At 39.0% G+C, this 19303-nt stretch overlaps 1 protein-coding gene across 1 annotated transcript in view; it reads right to left on the reverse strand.

The window, feature by feature from the left end:
- LOC126471514 (uncharacterized) overlaps window positions 1-19303 on the reverse strand; it is a 218595-nt gene that overhangs the window by 45094 nt on the left and 154198 nt on the right. The gene's annotated exons all lie outside the window — the stretch shown is intronic.

Here is a 19303-nt window from a genome sequence, read left to right on the forward strand (position 1 = left end):
ACAAACTCTTACTAACACAGTGTCAAAAATTAAATTTATGGGTGAGGTATCTGAACCCTTTACAATCAGAACAGACATAAGACGAGGAGATGGACTATCCCTCTCCTTTTCAATTGTGTCTTGGAAAAGGTCATTCAAGAGTGGAGAAAGTTATTAGCCCAAGGAGAAACAAATGAAGAGTGGTTCAGACTTGGTCCTAAGAACAAAGGGGTGTGCATTGACTGCTTAGATTTTGCGGCTGACCTGGCCATTTTTGCTAACAACATAGAGTCAGCAGTCAACAAGATAAATAGGCTGTCAGAAATTGCTGAAAAAAGTTAGACTCCAGATCTCTATTCAAAAGACAAAATATATGACGAAGATCTGTGATGGACCTGAATGGATGATAACCAACCTGGAAAAAATCGGATGAGTTAAGAATTTCAGGTATCTCGGTGAAGACATCCACCAGGAGAATGGATTAAAAGAAGAAGCAATTGTCGGGATGAGGAAGTTAGACCAAGCATACCAACTGACAAAGAATACTTATAACAAAAAGTCTATGAGTATATGGGCCAAGTTCCAACATTATAATACAGTTGTAAAACCTGAGGGCTTATAAGAATCCAAAACTTTTACGACGAATAGACAAGGTCAAGCTGAGCGGCTGGAAAAGCGTGAGTGTAGGATATTAAGGAAAATCCTAAGGTAATAGATGGGTCGATGGACAATGGCGAATGAGAGCAAATGAGGACTCGTGCAGCAAGACAGAACCTATCACAGCATCCATTACGAAGAAATGATTGTTGTTTTATGGTCATCTCATGAAAATGGACGGTGATCGACTAACAAAAAGAATATGGAGTTTCATCCTATCTAAGAAAACGAGGCTGAGATGGTTCAAAGAATGTGAAAAAGATCTTAAGCAGATTGGTATCTCAGAGAGAAATTCCTGAAAGGAACAAATTTAGAAGATTGGTGACCAACTGCCAAGGTTTTAACATGGCATCAACATCCGAAAGACAGTGAGGACCATTATCTGAAGAGCATAAAAAGGCACTTCTTGGAGGGGCTCAGAAGATACTGGCAGGAAGTCACAGCTGGAGCAAGAACAAGACCTGGACACTAGAGTGAAGTCGGTTGTTACCACGCAGTCCGTAGAGACTCACCTCGATAAAATAAATAAATAAATAAAAATAAAAGGCTTTCAATGCAGAAGAAATAGGGGATTGAGAACAACACGAATAGAATAAAGGGGGAAAAACATGAGGAGGAGATGGACGAGTACTGGAAAAACAGGAGACGACAAGGGAAGAAGAAGAAGTGAAGTTATTACATGACGAGAGATGGTGATTGGATTTGATTTGATTCAGTTTTCATTACATACACCGAAAAAATGAGATGATTCTCGAGGATGTGGAACATGTCAGAATGTATAACACAAAACATTTTAATATAATGAATACTACCCTGATCATTTGTCACGAGATTGTCAAAATAGGTGAATACAATACAATAAACTGGAAAAGCTAATATTTACAGAATTAATACGCTGTCAGAATGAAACATTGTTATGCACTATTAATAAATTTATCATACACAAAATACCTAATATTGACTGTTGCAACCAAGTGCTGTCAAAACTTAAATCTAACATATTTTTACTTAAGCTGGCCTAACAGTCTCTGTTAGGATATTCATCTATACAGTAGAAGGCATTGCCTATCAAAAAGTCATTCAAACTCTGTTTAAACTGTGCTTTATCTGAAACCAAGTTTTTAATGGTTGCTGGTAATTTATTGAAAATGTGTGTTCCTGAATATTGGACCCCCTTTTGGACCAACATAAGTGATTTTAGGTCTTTATGTAGATTTTTCTTATTCCTAGTATTGATAATATGTATTGAGCTATTTGTTGGAAATATAGATATATAACTTGCAACAAATTTCATTAAGGAGTAAGTATACTGAGAAGCAATGGTTGGAATTCAAAGTTCCTCGAATAGGTTCTACACGATGTTCTTCAAAGACTGGTCCCAGATACTCCATTGCACCATTCACCGAACCTGATAACCCCGAGCCGTCAGTAACAAAAATTAAGTCTTGCTTAAGAGATTTACAACACTACATGCACTTGTTACCAAAGTCTCATTTACTTTTAGAGCTATCTGTTCCACTTCCTTTTTGGCCCCACTTCTCTCTGTCTTCACTATATCCCATACAGTTCTTATTTTGTTGCCCGATACAATTATCTTTTTCTCTTAATAAAGCTACTTCGATTTCTGGATTACTTGATTCAATATTTTGCAGTATTCTTTGTAATGCATTACAATTCTAATATCACAAATGTTCCTAGATAGTAGATACAGTCTCCTTTTTGCCCCACATGATATCTTTATTCCTTGTGTAATCCATGGTTTATCTTTTGACTTCTGTGTGATCTGAGTTACCTTTAGGGGAAAACAATTTTCAAAAGAGGAGGTAACTTTATTAATAAATGCTTTGTATTTTCCATTTGAGTCAGGTAAATATCTCTCCAGTTCATGTCTTTGAGCAATTTCCTGGATTCCTCAATTTCTGGCTTATTCATTATCCTCCTGTACTCAGATTTAATATTTTTTTATCCTGACAAGTTTCAACATTTAACACAAGATGCTGCATGTCGTGATCAGATAGTCCATTTACTATTGGTTTTGTGATATGATGTTTTTCCCCTAGATTTGTTCATAAAGATATTATCAATAGCAGTCTCAGAGCATTTACATATCCTAGCTGCAAAGTTCACAATAGGAACTAAATTGAATGATAGTGTTAAAAACACCAGCAACCACTATTTCCCCTTCTTTTGTTTTTTACACAAGCTATTCCTTTCGCTTTGTGAAATGAAGCACTGCCTAGTTCCAAAACACAGGACTACTATGACAAGGTGAAATGTTCTCAGAGTGCTACATGTATGATAGTAAATGTAATCAGCACTATAGTTGTTTGCTGAGTAGTTATGCTGTGTGTGTTTCATTCAATCAGATGAAATGGAATAAAATCATCAATTTATTTATTTGGGCTCTTTATCACCAAGATACATTCAATGTTGGTTGAGGTTTATCTTTTGAATTCACTCCAGTGTAGGTTGTCAAAATTTTATCAGTTGTCAAAGTACTTGTAACACAGTTTCCGAATTTACTGCCATCCAGGAAAGTATCGCACTCAAATTATTCTCAGAGACTGAGAGCTGGCTGAAACTGAGAGTAGAAAGATCTGACATATTTAGTGATTAATGGAATATATATCAGAAAGGCAGGTTAGACACTGTAGGAGAGGGAGTGTCCATTGTCTCTATTGAGGTCAAAGCTGATTGTGACAGTGAAGTTATCTGGTTGCGTATAACAAGTCTATGTGAAATCACGTTAATTAATGGATAATCAGCCACCCAGTTCTGCTATGACAGTTTTGGAGCCATTCACAGAAAGTCTACATACAGTAGCATGTAAATACCTAGATCATGCAATACTAGTTGTAGGTGAATTTAGCCTACTGAGTATAGATGGTAGCCTATGGCTTCATTGCAGAGGGTGCAGTCAATCTTGTGAAGCACCTTTGAATGTGGTTTTCGAAAATTGTCTTGAGCACCTAGTTTGGCACACCACATGCAATGGAAATATCTTAGACCTTGTAGTTACAAACAGGCCAGATATCATCAATGACTTCTGCATAGAGATGGGGATTAATAATCATGATAACATCATAACAACTAAGGTTTCAAAAATTAATAAATCAGTCAAGAAGGCTAGGAAAATGTTCATGCCAGAAAGAGCATATAAGCAGATGTTAGCATCTTACTTAGACAGAACTGACATCACTTAGTTCCATTAAGATGGATGTAGAGAGATTATGGTCAAAGCTTAAACAGATCGTGAATTGCACTCTCAACAAGTCTGTACCTAGTAAACAAATTAAGGATGCAAAAGAGCCACTGCGGTTTAACAATGAAATTTGGAAATTACTGAGGAAGGAAAAGCTACTGCACTCTTGGTTCAAAAGAGAATGCCAAATGGCAACAAGGAAAGGTTACTACCACTGCCATACCTCAGCAAAAGATCTGGCTGAGAAGCAGGGGAAATTATTGTCCTATGTTTATTTATTTATTTATTTATTTATTTATTTATTTATTTATTCATCCGTAGACAACTTGTGTTGTATGGATGTCGTCAACTGTATACATGGAATGAGTATATACATAATAGTACTTCTGGTAGCACATATTTCTATGGTGCAACTTAATCGTTTGTACACAAAACAAATACAGACCAATCTTAGTTACAAATAAATATAAATTTACAAATGTATTCTTGCAGATTACACAAAACAAATACATACCAATCTTAATTAAACATAAATATAAAGTTACAAAGGTACTCTTGCATGAATTGAGGTGAACACATGTCATTTACAGTATTCTTTGACAGTATAATAACATTTATCTGCTAAATAATTTTTTGCAGCTTTCCTAAAGGCATGTATTCCAGTTTCAGCTTTGATCTCCTCTGGAAGTCTATTATACATTTTTAATCCATTAAATAATAAACTATTTTGGGTTTTTGTTTTGTTTTTTCGTATGAGATGCAAATGGTGGCAGGATCTAGTCCAGTGTTGGTGTATAGATCTGTTTTGTGTGTACTGGTCAAAGTGTTTCTTTATATATATCACAGTCTGAAAGATGTATTCACATGGTACTGTCAAGATTCCCATGGTTTTGAATAAATCAGTACAGTGAGCTCTCTTGCTGCTTTTTGTTATTATTCGTACTGCCCTCTTTTGGAGCTTGAAAATTGCTTGTATGTTCTGCACATTTGTACCCCAGAAGGTTATGCCATAACTAATTATTGAATGCACATATGCAAAGTATGTCGTCTTAGCACATGAACTATTACATACTGACATAATTATCCGGAGTGCATAGCAAGCAGTAGCAATTTTCTTTTCTAGTGCTGCAATATGGTCAGTCCAGTTAAGCTGTGAGTCAACATGCATTCCTAGGAATTTTGTGTTTGTGTCACAATCTATAAGTTCATCTTTAACTCTTAGGCCTATGTTATTATGTTTTTTATTTATGTGGAAATTAATACTGTTTGTTTTTTTAATATTGAGGGTTAATTTGTTGCTTACTACCCACTTGCATACATGATCGAGAGTTTCTTCAGCTTTGTCTCTCAATTTGTCTGGTGACTTGTCACTGATAAGGATACTGCTATCATCTGCAAATAGTATTGCTTCCCCGTATTTGACACTCTGGGGAAAATCATTGATATATATTAGGAAGAGTATTGGCCCTAACACACTTCCCTGAGGGACTCCTATGTTAATATGTTCTGGTTTGGAAATGTGTTTTGTCAATCTGCTGAACTTCGTTTGTGAGATCTCTACACACTGTACCCGATTTTCCAAGTATGATTGAAACCAATTATTTACTGTTCCCCTTATTCCTAGTGCCTCCAATTTGTTTAGTAGTATTTTGTGGTCTACCGTGTCAAATGCTTTGCTAAGGTCAAGGAATATGCCTGTTACATGTTCACCTTCGTCAAGTGCTTCTAAGACAAAATTTGTGAAGTGAGCTACTGCTGTACCTGTGCTTCTTCCTGGCCTGAAACCAAACTGTTCTTTACACAGTAGGTTGTACTTGTTTAGGAAATCCATTAGTCTCTTTTTCATTATATTTTCTATTACCTTGGAAAAGGATGAGAGTAATGAGATGGGCCTATAGTTTTCTATATTTTCTGGATCGCCTTTCTTAAATAGAGGCAGGACTTTTGCACATTTTAAGTATTCTGGGAAGCAGCCTGCAGTGAAAGATTCATTTATGATGTGTGCCAAAGGATGTTGTATGCTGTCAATGCAGTCCTTCAGTAAGCACACTGGCACTTCATCTAAACCTGCTGATGTTTTATTCTTTAGATTCTTCACAACCATCCTTACTTCTTCTGTAGAAGTCGGTAACAGTAACATTGAGTTATCCATATAGTTCAATTTTTGTTCAGGCTGTTTTTTGCCAAACTTTTGCTGTAGCTTGGTAGCAACACTGCTGAAGTACTCATTTACAGTATTTACTAGTGTATTCGGGTTATGTATAATAGCACCATTATGTTTAATTTGAATGTTTACTGTTTTTAATTTATTACTGTTTGTTTCCTGTTTGGTAACAGTCCAGGCTGCTTTAATTTTATTTTCTGCCTTTTCTATAATACTGTCATTGTGGGCTTTTTTTGCATCTCGTAATACTCTTCTGTATATTCTTTTGTATGTGTGGTAGTAGTTTAGGAAACCAGGATCACTAAGTGAGTCAAAGGTTTCCATCAAGTCACTTGACCAGTCTGGTGTGGCAGTAGGAGATAAATGTTTTAAATTTTGCATTTAAGAAATCATTCATGCAAGAGAGTCATATAAACATACCGTCATTTGACAATAGCACAAAGACACCTAACAACAATCACCACAAGAGGCCAGCGCTAGCACAAGTTGTTCACATGATATTCGTTGGACTGTTGCCTGTAAACCCGTGCCATGTCAGTGCTCTTGGAAGAGAGCTGTGGCAGTGACACGGCTCTGTTGTTGTTCCTGTGCAGTGATCTGCAAAGACGCGACGGTACGGGATGGGGGGGTCGGGTCGAGATCCAAGCAGTGATTAAATACTTCATAAAGAAAGGTATGAAAGCGAAGGACATTCATGTCGATTTCCAGAATACACCAGGGGACTCTGCTCCTTTGTCTTCAACTGTTGCCAAGTGGATAAATGAATTTAAATTTGGTCAGGAGAGCTTAGATGATGAACATCCATGAATAGGTCAGCCAAGATGTGTCACTACTCTAGAAATCATTGCAAAAGTGCGCATAATGATCAAGGAGGATCACCAATTTAGAGTGCATGAAATTGCTCACGCTTGCCAGATGTCATCTGAAAGGTATTCACAAGATGGGTGCCGCGACTCTTGACGCTGTGTCAAAAACGCATTAGAATGGACATATCACAACAATGTTTGGCCTGTTTTAGGAGAAACAAACAAGATCTTTTGTGCTGGTTTGTGACCACAAGGAAACTTTGGTTTACTACTATACCCCAGAGACAAAGCAACAATCAAGGCAGTGGAAACATGCTGAATCTCCACCGCCAAACTCCTTCAGCGGGGAAGGACATGGCGACAGTGTTCTGGCATGCGCCACCAAATTCCTTCAGCGGGGAAGAGCATGGCATCAGTGTTCTGGGATGAGAAGGGGATTCTGTTTGTACATTATCTCCCCACTGGGCAAACAATTACTGGAGAATACTATGCTAACCTTCTGGACAAATTGCAACAAATGATATGCGAAAAAGGCCAGGTTTAATAAGGAAGAAAGTCATCTAGCATCAAGCAAATGCACGCTCGCATGCATGTACCATCGCCATGGTAAAATTACACAAACTAAGGTATGAATTGTTGCCACACGTGCCTCTTCCCTAAACTGAAAATTTTTCTTTGTGGATGAAGATTCACTTAAATGAAGAATTGATAGCCTGAGTTGACAACTATTTTATAGGCCTGGAGGAAAATCATTGTCGAGATGGGATCAAGGTATTGGAACACTGTTGGACCAAGTGAATTAATCTACAAGCAGGGTACACTGAAAAACAAAAAAGTTTCAGTGACATAAGTACTTTTTTTCTATTCTGTTTCAAGAACTTTTCAAACCACCCTCATAAGCATCCCTGACGCCTGAAATAATTAAAAACAAATAAGTCGCCAGTTGCAGATGGAATCTCAATTTGGTTTTACAAAGAGTGCTATATGGCACTGGACCCTTACTTAGCTTGTATTTATTGTGAATCTCTCACCCAGAAGAAAGACCTAAGCAACTGGGGAAAAAAATACAGAGGCGTCTCCTGTATATACGAAGGGCGAAAGAACAGACCCGCGAAATTACAGACCAATACCCGTAACATCAGTTTGCTGCAAAATTCTTGAACATATTCTGGGTTTGAATCTAATCAGTTTCATAGAGACCAATAAGTTTATGTCCACAAATCAGTACAAAGCATCGCTCATGGGCAACTCAGCATGCCCTTTTGTCATACAACGTCTGTTCAAAAAATTCCAGAACTTTGTCCAAAAAATTTTCTATGCTTATCTTTTAATTACTATGGACTGTCTCCTTCGAAATACTCTCCTCCACAATTGATACACTGCTCCCAATATCATTTCCACTTCCAGGAGCAGTCTTGACACACCTCTTGCTGGGTCGCATAAAGTGCCGTCTGCGAATTTTCTTTTATCTCATCTACCATTGCAAAACTTCATCCTTTTCAACTTTGGAAATAAAAAGAAGTCTGCAAGGGTCATACTATTCTCGCAAGGAACATCTCATTCTCATTTGTGAGATCCAAAAAGTTTTTTTGGTCTTGACTCATGAGCCGTGGAATGAACTTGGCGGCAACACAATGCATTCCAAGATGCTGTGTCATTTCATAACATGATCCAATTGAAATGTTACATTCTTCTACAATCTCTCAGACAGTGAATCTTCGACTGCCACACACAATTTCTTTGACGTTCCTGTCACAAGTGTCATCAGGGGACATCTAAGAGAGTCCTGAACAAGGAACATTTTTGACTTTTGTAAAGCCATTTTAAAACGTGTGAATAATACATAACACTAAGTATGGCTTAAGCACTCATCGCTATAGGCTCCCTGCATCATTTGGTGTGTCTGTGTAAAGGTTTTCTTGAGCTTCACGCAAAATTTAATGCAGATGCCTTACTCCTCTAACTTTGTCATCACAAAATTCACAAACCCAGATTCCATATTTCTTGATTTCCGAGAAGCATTTGACATAGTGCCTCACTGCAGACTTTTAACAAAGGTACAAGCACATGGAATAGGTTCCCAGACATGTGAGTGGCTCAAGGACTTCTGAAGTAATAGAACCCACTACATTATCCTGACGGTGAGGTCCATCAGTGACTAGGGTATCATTAGGATCATTCCAGGGATGTGTGATAGGAGCGCTATTACTCATATTTTCTATGTGCATAACTGATCTGATGGACAAAGTGTACAGTAATCTGTGGTTGTTTGCTGATGATGTTGTGGTGTATGGAAGGTGTCATCGTTGAGTGATTTAGGAGGATAAAAGATGACTTGGGCAAAGTTCCCAGTTGGTGTGATAAATGACAGCCAACCCTAAATGTAGAAAAATATAAGTTACTGCAGATGAGTTGGAAAAACTAATCCATAATGCCAGAATCCAGCATTAGTAGTGTCATGAAAGAAGTCACATTGTTTCAATATCTGGACATAACGTTGCAATGTGATATGAAATGGAACAAACTTGTGAGGGTCATGGTAGGGAGGGCGAATAATCATCTTTCATTTGTTGGGTGGATTTTAATACAGTGTGGCTCAGCTGTGATGGACATCACATATAGGATGCTAGTGTCTGGGATCCACAAGGGGTCGAATTAAAGCAGACATTGAGGTAATTCAGAGGCAGGATACTAGATTTGTTAACAGTAGGTTGAAACAACAACATACAAGTATTATGGAGATGTTTCTGGAACTAAAATGGGAATCCCTGGAGGGATTTTGAGGAACACTGTGCTGACTGCAGAACAATTCTGTTTGCACCAACATACATTATGTGTAAGGACCACGAAGATAAGAGACGACAAATTAGGACTCATAGAGAGGCATATAGACATTCACTTTTTCCTCACTCGATTGGCAGATGGAATGGGAAAGGAACTGACTACAGTTGAAATAAAATTACTTGATAGTTGGCACTTCAAATGCCAATAAGAGTAGTCAGCGTCACACTTGAACTGTCTGCTGTTGCCAAACTCCACCAGAATTGGCCAGTCACTTCCAATTCCTGGTTCAGCATTCTTTCTTGATGTATTTGTATCCCGAATTACGAGCCCGACACTTTTATTATGTATTTCATGACACGCGATAGCTACACCAAAAACAACACACATTAACAATGCTAATGAAAGACACTCATTTCATTCATAGCACTAACCAAACACTACCGAATAACTCAGCACAAGGTGTAATTCAGTATCATACATATAGTTATCATATTCACAGAGATCATCTCACATTAGATAAGCTTTTCACTACACTGTGTGAAACTGAAATTTTTAAGGTTGCAATTCATAGTTGCAACTGGGTCACTACATTCACATATATAAATACTTCATGCAGTGCTGTGGCATAGCACAATGGTTGGCAGATTAATCTAATGTGTAACATGTCGTAGGTTTGAATCTCATCAATGTAGCAAAATTTTTATTTCTAAATCCAACCAAAAGAGTGTGATTATTATTTTCATTCAATTAATTGGTTTAAATGTATTTTTTTATTTTTAATACTTTGCTGCATCATTTTTCATCATTGTTTTGACTGTTCTATTTGGTCTTATTTTTCTTCCTGTCATTATTTCTTCATTTGGAATCTGCCTCAGTCATCTATAATCCACGAACAAGTGCCCACATGGACTGTTCACTGTTTTCTAACATGGCAGCATGTGCAGCTAGAATAAGGATAGTTACAGGTAACAAATCAAATGGAGAAATTTCAATTTGCTTTCAGCCCTGAAATTGAGTTTTTGTTGTCTTGAGTTTACCCTTAAGCGTTAGCTTTAATCGCCATGAACAAAGCGATCATGATATTAGTACTGCTGCAGACTGTTGACCACAATTTTCTCGGCTGGGTTAGGACACAAGTTTACAGTCAGGGATACAAAACGGGTCGTCTGCCCCAGTTCAGTCACTGATCACATTAAATCAATAGTCGACAGAGTATCCAACATTTCTGACATACCTTGCACCAGCCACTAGAAAAATTGCTCTGTGTTAAACGTTTAACATAATTTGTGAAGTGAGCCGCTTGTTTGTTCTCACCTGTAACCAAACGGTTGCTGGTAGCCAATGTGGCAACATTGTTGCAGCAAGTGATTGATGTCAACTATCAAGTAATTTTATTCAGACTATTGTAGTGAGACAGTGTACCTTCTGCCATGCACCATATGGTGGCTAGTGGAGTATGTATGTAGATGTGGAATCAGTCTTTCCTTCTCATCCCATCTGGAAAGTTCTCCCTGATCAGCAGTTCTGGGTAACTTTCTCAAAATCTACCCTTTTTCCTAGACCTATCCTTCACCCCTCTTCCTTCCACTTCAACCCTTCTGCCTGAAGAATGAGCTACTGGCTCTGAAAGCTTGCCTAATTATAATCTTCTTTTATGTGTGTGTTCTGCCGCCACTTAGCGAGTCGATTGTTTATCTATCCAATTCAATTATCATGTAATCAAAAGCTGCATTTAACACACCAAGTCTCTTTTACCAATCACTTTTAATATGTCCTACAGAATGTACTGTCTATCCTGTCCTTTTTTGAGATTACTGTTTTGTTGTACTTTTCTACAGGCATCATCTTACTTATTAGGAGTCAGTTCCTTCATGTTGTTGTTGTTGTGGTCTTCAGTCCTGAGACTGGTTTGATGCAGCTCTCCATGCTACTCTATCCTGTGTAAGCTTCTTCATCTCCCAGTACCTACTGCAACCTACATCCTTCTGAATCTGCTTAGTGTATTCATCTCTTGGTCTCCCTCTACGATTTTTACCCTCCACGCTGCCCTCCAATGCTAAATTTGTGATCCCTTGATGCCTCAAAACATGTCCTACCAACCGATCTCTTCTTCTAGTCAAGTTGTAGAGCTGCATGTACTCGGGAAAAATTACGGCTGTAGTTTCCCCTTGCTTTCAGCCGTTCGCAGTACCAGCACAGCAAGGCCGTTTTGGTTAATGTTACAAGGCCAGATCAGTCAATCATCCAGACTGTTGCCCCTGCAACTACTGAAAAGGCTGCTGCCCCTCTTCAGGAACCACATGTTTGTCTGGCCTCTCAACAGATACCCCTCCGTTGTGGTTGGACCTACGGTATGGCCATCTGTATCGCTGAGGCACACAAGCCTCCCCACCAATGGCAAGGTCCATGGTTCATGGGGGGAGTTCCTTCATAGTCAACAGTTAAGGAATGGGTGGCTGAATTCATATGTAGCATATGTCTCTGTAAGATGACTCATGAACAACTTCCTAGAATTACAATCAAATATGAAAATGCTGAGAAAGAACACAGTGTGATATTGCAAGATCAGTAATTAAAAAGATGTGCAAAACAGTTGATGCCGTGGCCGTACCAGAAAGTGAGTGGCATGTCTGTTGAAGCCTGACTACAACCTAATGTGAAAAACAATTTGGGACAATCTGACACACAACTGATTCTATGCACCAATCTGTTCCCTTGGATGAGAGATGACCGAAATGAAACAGCAGTTGCACAAAAATAGCCAAGGTGACTTCATCGGAGAGAAAGAGTGGTCATTGTTTTCTAGGATGCAAAAGGGATTTGTATTTTAGATAAGCTTGCAAGACTGAAACAATACCTCACAAATACTATGCAAGTATTCTGACTCAACTGGATGAAAAAATATGGAGCCAAGACCCAGGGGGAAAAAAAAAGTTTATCGTCAGTGAAATGCATATGGTCACAAAGGCACTTTCACAATAGGAAAACTGGGAGTTTCAAGTGTGAAGTCTTCAAATATCTACTCCATTCTCCAATTTTTTCACATTCTGACTTTAGCTTCTTCTTCTTTTCTTTTTGTATGAATGATTCGCTTAAGACTACATGCGTCACAGCTCAAAACCGTTTTGTGAGTCAACAACTGGATATGTTTTCACTGCTCTGTCTCTTGTAACTCCGTTGGACATGGAGGTAGCAAATGAGGATGTAGGATGTCCATGACATACTGCTGTGCTGTCAGAGTGACCTGAAGTCATATCCGATGCTGCCCCATACGCCCTCTCCCTATGTCGTTGTCATACTCACTGACAACTGTCATCGCGGGTCTTGCAGAATGTGACTCACTGCTGATCACATGACAGGTGCAGGTGTGAAAGTGTTACTATGTGCTCGGTGTACATTACAGCAATTCTCCCATGGGCTCGTCAGACACGGTAAACTGGAAGCTTCCTGACAAGCACACCGCCCTTACGTTCCCAAGCAGTCCAACATGGGGCCACTACCACATCTGAATGTCTCACAAATCTGCATATTGCATAATTCAATCAGCCTGGCAAATGGAGACACACAACTAGGCCCCTTCGAATTTTGTTACGTGCTGATAATGCTGTCTCACAGAAGTACAGGGCATCTGTATCCTTCACAGGGATCACTCAACATCTTACACTCTTCACATCTCTTATAGCTCCTACCATTCTTGGTAACAATCCGAGACACAAACAAAGCTAATGCAATCCGGTGGCCTTTGTATCCATTTCAGAGAGTTGCGACTCTCATAATTTACCACTGGTATGCACACTCGAGAAACTACGTTGCTTCAGGGAGCTTCCCTTTTTTTTCTTCAAGCAGTTTAGTTCTTTGAATCCATTTTTCTTGTAGCTCAGAATAATTATTTTATTGTGTAGCAAACTTACAGACTAGCATTCTGGTCTGAGCTGTCGGAGTTGGCGGTCATGTGTGTGTGAGGTGTGCTTGCTTGTGTGAATGAATGGTGTGTATTTCTATTTCTTTTTCTGATGAAGGTTGTGACCAAAAGCTTATGTGTAAGTGTCTTAACTGTGCCTGTCTGCATTTTAACGTGCCATCTTTATGGTAATTAGCACTCTATCTTTTCCTACACTGCTGATATTCCAACCTGGAGTTTCCATTGTTTGAACTTACGGTCTACTGTTTTATGTTGCAGTGCACTTCTACAAGTGTAATACACAAATGTTGCCTTAGGAAAGAGTCACAATAACATCCATGTCTACCGTTTGCTATTTTTTACGAAATAGCATGTCACACTCGAAATTTAACTTAGCCAATGAAATAAGTTTGAAGATTTATTGTGTGTAAAAGACACGAGGGCCCACTGTGTGGGAAATGTGGGAAGTTCTGTGCAGAGACGGAGTTACCCACAGACGTGGTAAGTCTGGGGAGCTATACGGGTGTTAAAACATCGCCACCTGCTGGGATGAGGGGCCACTTACTCTGTGGTGGCGCTGTGCCAGCAACGAGCTCGACCCATTGATTAGCACCACAGATGACAATGAGCAACCAGCTGCTTCTCTGTGCAGAGATATAAAATTTATCGATTTTGGACATCGGGTGACAATCTGTCACATGGAGAACAATGTTTACTCTGGCAATTTTAACACTAATCTAGTGTTCTGCAACATATTAATGTGAAATGTTGTCTATGATGTTGAAGAGTGTAAGTTAAACTGATATCTGAGAATTTGTTGTTTTTGTGGCATTATCTGGAAAATGACCTCTCTTGCAGCTCCAAGCATAAATGTCAAGTGAAGAAGAATAATTAGCACAGCACACTGGAACTGAGTAGGGATCCGGTTTACTGCGCGGCCACTAAATTAGCATATCATGAGTACACCAGAAGAGACGCTGTACACACTTGCATATACTACATACACAAGTACAAGCATCGATCAAGCTACTGCGAAACTGCACTTTGTGTGACTCATCACTACATCAGAATACTGTAAATGTGGTGATTCCAATTTCTTAAGGTCTCTTCCTGTTTGTTTTCATCAGTAGGATCTTATTTTTCAAGTATGTGGGAATCCAATGAGCTGCCTGTTTGGATACATTCTTTCTGTATGTCCCACAAGTTGGATTCCTTGGAGACACATTGTAACAAGAGCTTTTAGGAATTTACCTGGAGATTTCACACTGGGTTCAGTGTGATGTATCCCATCCTTTATTCTTGGACCTAATGTTTTTACTACAATTTTACATTCTTCTAATTCAGTTTGCTGTTTTCATGTCTTGTGTTGGACAAAGAGTCTCTCCCATGCATAAAGAAATACTAATTTGATCACTGTTGTACAATGTTAGATTTTAGAGTTCCAGGAAAAATACTTTTAGTTAACTGAGAGACAGTTTGTACTTTCTGAAGTCTGGATTCTATGGCCTTCTTTTCATTATGATGTTCAGTGGTCTTTTTCACCAAATTATTTAAACTATTTAAGACCGAATACTATGTCATTGCCTATATAAGTTCACCCAGTGCCATTTTGGTATCAGTCAATAATTTTTTCTCCAGGTGAAATTAGTAGTCCAATTTTCCTAGCTTGCTCCCTTAATATTTCAAATTGCTTTAGCACATCAGTGATGTTTTTGTCAATTAGTATTATGTCATCGGTATAGGTTACACAATATAATTCTATCTTTAAGTTTACGTTCTAGTCAGTGTAATAGTGCACCTGCTCTTCTCCATTATCTTACAAATTTTCTTAGGGGCATAGTTGAATAGCAATGTGATATGCCATCCCATTTTCATATTCTTATGTCTGTCTTAAATTACACTGCTTGAAAAAAAGTGAGACACTCAGAAGATGGGGAGAAAACAAATTGAAACGTAGCTAATTTAGAGGGTATGTGATGTTATTTCAGTGATAACAAAACAGAGTCAAATCTACACAGAACTTATCAGTTTGAGCCCACTTATCAATACAGCAATGCACCCTGTCTGGCCTGGACAGTGCGTGAGGATGTCGTAAAGCTGCTGCATACCCTCCTGAGAAAGGTTATCCACAACTGTTGTAACTGGGCATTGCAATCATGGATACAGGCAGTGGGATGGAGTTGACGTCCATGTTAGTCCCATAATGTTCTATCGGGGACAGATATGGGGATTTTGCTGGCCACAGGAGTATATCAACATCACACAGACCATTTAAAGAGACACATACTACATGTGGACAAGCAGTGGCCTGTTGAAAAATAGCACCACAATACTATTACACACTGTTGTACCATTAGAGTTCCCTCGGCCATTACAAGCCATGACCTGAAGTCATACCCAATGGCTCCCCACACCATGGGACTCCTTTGTGACCCCCCCCCCCCCAAAAAAGTGGAAGAATGGGACCTCTCCCCATCTCCCCGGGTCACTGTCAAACTTCTCCACGATAGTCATTTGGAGCAGTGCAGGACTGGGACTCATCAGTGAACATAATGTGACGCCATTCATTAGCAGTCCGTACTTCTTGATCATGGCACCACTTCACATGCAGTCATTTGCTTGGGTGTTAATGGCAGCCTATGCACAGGACGGCAATTCCATAGTCTGGCTGCTCCTAGCTGTATGACACAGCATGTTGCAAGGAGTCTATTACAGTGAACTCCTGTTTATCCGAAATGATCAGGACGGTGGCTGGTTCCAATAACGAAAATTCCAGATAAATCAAAGTCTCCCTGTTTTCACATGCGAACACTCCAAATTGCGTCAATATTGCAAAATACGATCGTAATACGTGCGTAGGGTATGTAAAACATTACTGATATGGTTGCAAATAACCCTGCACTTTTTTACTGAAAAAATTGTGTTGACATGTTAAAAAGGCACCAAACTATGATTGAAAACTCAAAGTTTTTAAATGCTGTATAACAAAGCTCGTTTATTTTGCATTCTTACAGAAAAAAATCTCCCTTATTTGGCAGCAGGAAAAAACAGGAGTTTTAATTTTATTACCTACTCTTTTGAATAAAAAATAAACTACTGAACAAAATTATGAAACAAATCTAGAGATTACTCAAAGGAACGAAAAGTCTGTCCAGAGGAACTTTCAAGAAAAGTAAAAAAAAAAAAAAAAACTTTTTAAGTTATGGACATAGAAGTTCTAGGATGCTTCATTAGAGTTTATTTTTTGGTAACGAAGTCATGAATGTCTTTTTTTCTTTTGTTTTTTTGCTTGAGAAACTATTGCTGCAACAATACATCTCCAACGTTGAAATCAAACTATTTCAGGATAAATCGTCTCCTCCTGTTGGCTGATGTACTCCAGGGCAGTTTGGATCACTTCATAACAGAATGTGTGAGGAATATTTTTCTCTGATTCATCATCAGAAACATAGTCTTCTAACGCTTTATGATCGGTCACAATTTGGACGATTTCATCCTCAGTCACATGAAAAAATGCCATTTTCTATCCACTCTTCAATGTCTTCGAAGTGTGTGTCTTTACAACCAGCTTCTCCCGTAAATTCACCAAAATTATGTCAGCTTGAGTTTTGGTGTTGCCTCCTCCTTCTCACCACTTAGGTTGCCTTACGATCTAAGAGTTTTTTCCAAGACCTAACAAGAGGAACTGGAGGAATTAGATTCCAAGCTTCAGCAATCAATGAATGACACTTAAAACATCGATTTTTTTAAGAACTTCCACAAAATCATCTGCAGCATCAATCACATCTATTAAGTATTCCAGCATCTTGTGTCTGTAATGTTTTTCCATCGCCTCAAGAATACCTTGGTCCATCGGTTGACATAGAGATGTGACATTTTGTGGGAGAAATACAACTTTGATATCCCCATCTTGCAGATCACCTGGGTGAGAAGGAGCATTGTCCACAAGAAGTAGCGCTTTTCAAGGAAGTCCTTTTCCTTCCATGTAATTTACTACACCTGGAACAAACTCTGCCTGGAACCACTCTCTGAAGATGGCACTGTTCATACATGCCATAAGACTGATTCGTGTACCTCAGTGGCAAAGCTGGTTGGTTGGTGTCTAAATGCTCTTGGTGTTTTGGATTTGCCAATTAAAGTAAGACACAGTTTATGATTGTCAGTGGCATTACTGCAAGCAAGGACAGTAAATCTTTCTTTGATTTTTTTGTATCCGGAAGCCATTTCTTCTTCTTTAGAGGCAAGGGTTTTCGTTGGCAGCATTTTGTAATTCAACCCAGTTTCATCACATTTGTAAAGTTGATTGCCAGTATAACCTCCTTTGTCAATGATTGTGTGCAGTTTCTTCTTAAAATCAGCATAGCAGCTTCATCCCCAGATAATGATTTGGCACTGATGGCAATTTCATGGATGCCATGCTGCTTCTTGAAACGATCCTGCCGGCCATTACTTCCGAGGAATTCTTGCTTCTTTCCTTCTATCAGCTCATTAGCTCATTTTGACAAATTAGAGGACCTGAAACTGACACACCTTTGGCTCTTATTTATTCGTGCCACAAAAATAATGCCTCTTCTAACTGAGGATGTGCACCTTTTCTCATTGTTTTTCAAGATTTCACTGCACTGCCCAATGCTTGGATGGAACAAAATTTTTCAATTCCTGATCGATTTGTCTTCCGATCAGTAATTGTACTCCTACTCTGCAGCAACTTTTGTGGGTGGCTCACCAGCATCAATTCTCTGCAAAGTGTGAAGCTCTTTTTCCAACAAGATCACATTCATTTTATGTTTCGTGCCCGTAGTCACATTCAGTGTTCTTTTTACAGACACTCGACTGAGTCCTTTATGGTTTTTGGCCCCTTTTATCTCTGGACACTTTAAGGCACATAGTGGGAGCACAAAACCTCAAATCAGAAACACACAGATGCACAACTTGACAACACTCGAGATGCACTAGACAAACTTTTGATTTTTGAAACCAGGCTGTGGCAGCCATCAAATGAAAGCATTCGATACATCTATGCCATTTCCTCTGTTCTACCCAAGCCCACGTGGCAACACAACAGGGTGTTGTACATTCACTGTTAAACACTCAGCTTTGATGTACCGACAACAAGTGGAAAGTGTTAGGCAGCGCACTCTAATTGTCGGTTTCGACAGGGCTACGTTGTGCTGCATAGAACAATACTGTATGTACTGTACTTCCAAGGAGTTCCAATAGATGGCAGTGGCATGAAACCATGCAATATGAATAAGAAACACACTAGAGCTTCAACCAACACATGCACGAATTGACGATACTTGGACTTTTGACACGCACCAGTGCACTGATTAGCAGTGGATTGCCAAAAAACACCAGCAAATGCTTGGCTCCAGGTGCACGCAAATTGAAACTTGTCAAGTGTCAATCTAGCTAGCCAAAAGTGTAGCTGCACGAGAGTTTACTGTACTTGTTCTCAGATGGCAGTCACAGACGTGAACAGGTTACAATGTACTCAGTACACTACACAGTGATGCTCCCTTGTAGTGGTCTGATGTAGTCAACTGGAAGATTGATGATGAGTATGCCCTTACTTTCCAACATCAGGCCACTGTCAGATCCAAATACTCCAAAAATACAGATGTTGCAAGGTTTAACCAGGCGACCAAATAGACATCCACAATGGGGTTTCTTTCAAACTCTCATCAGATAATGCTGTCTCACACCAATATGCAGCACCTTCATATCCTCCAGAGTGATGATTCAACATCTGACGCTATTCACATCCCTTATATACCACATGATGCTTGCTAAACAGCAATAAAAACAAA

The sequence above is a fragment of the Schistocerca serialis genome, chromosome 3 (assembly GCF_023864345.2).
Source record: "Schistocerca serialis cubense isolate TAMUIC-IGC-003099 chromosome 3, iqSchSeri2.2, whole genome shotgun sequence".
Taxonomy (NCBI): domain Eukaryota; kingdom Metazoa; phylum Arthropoda; class Insecta; order Orthoptera; family Acrididae; genus Schistocerca; species Schistocerca serialis.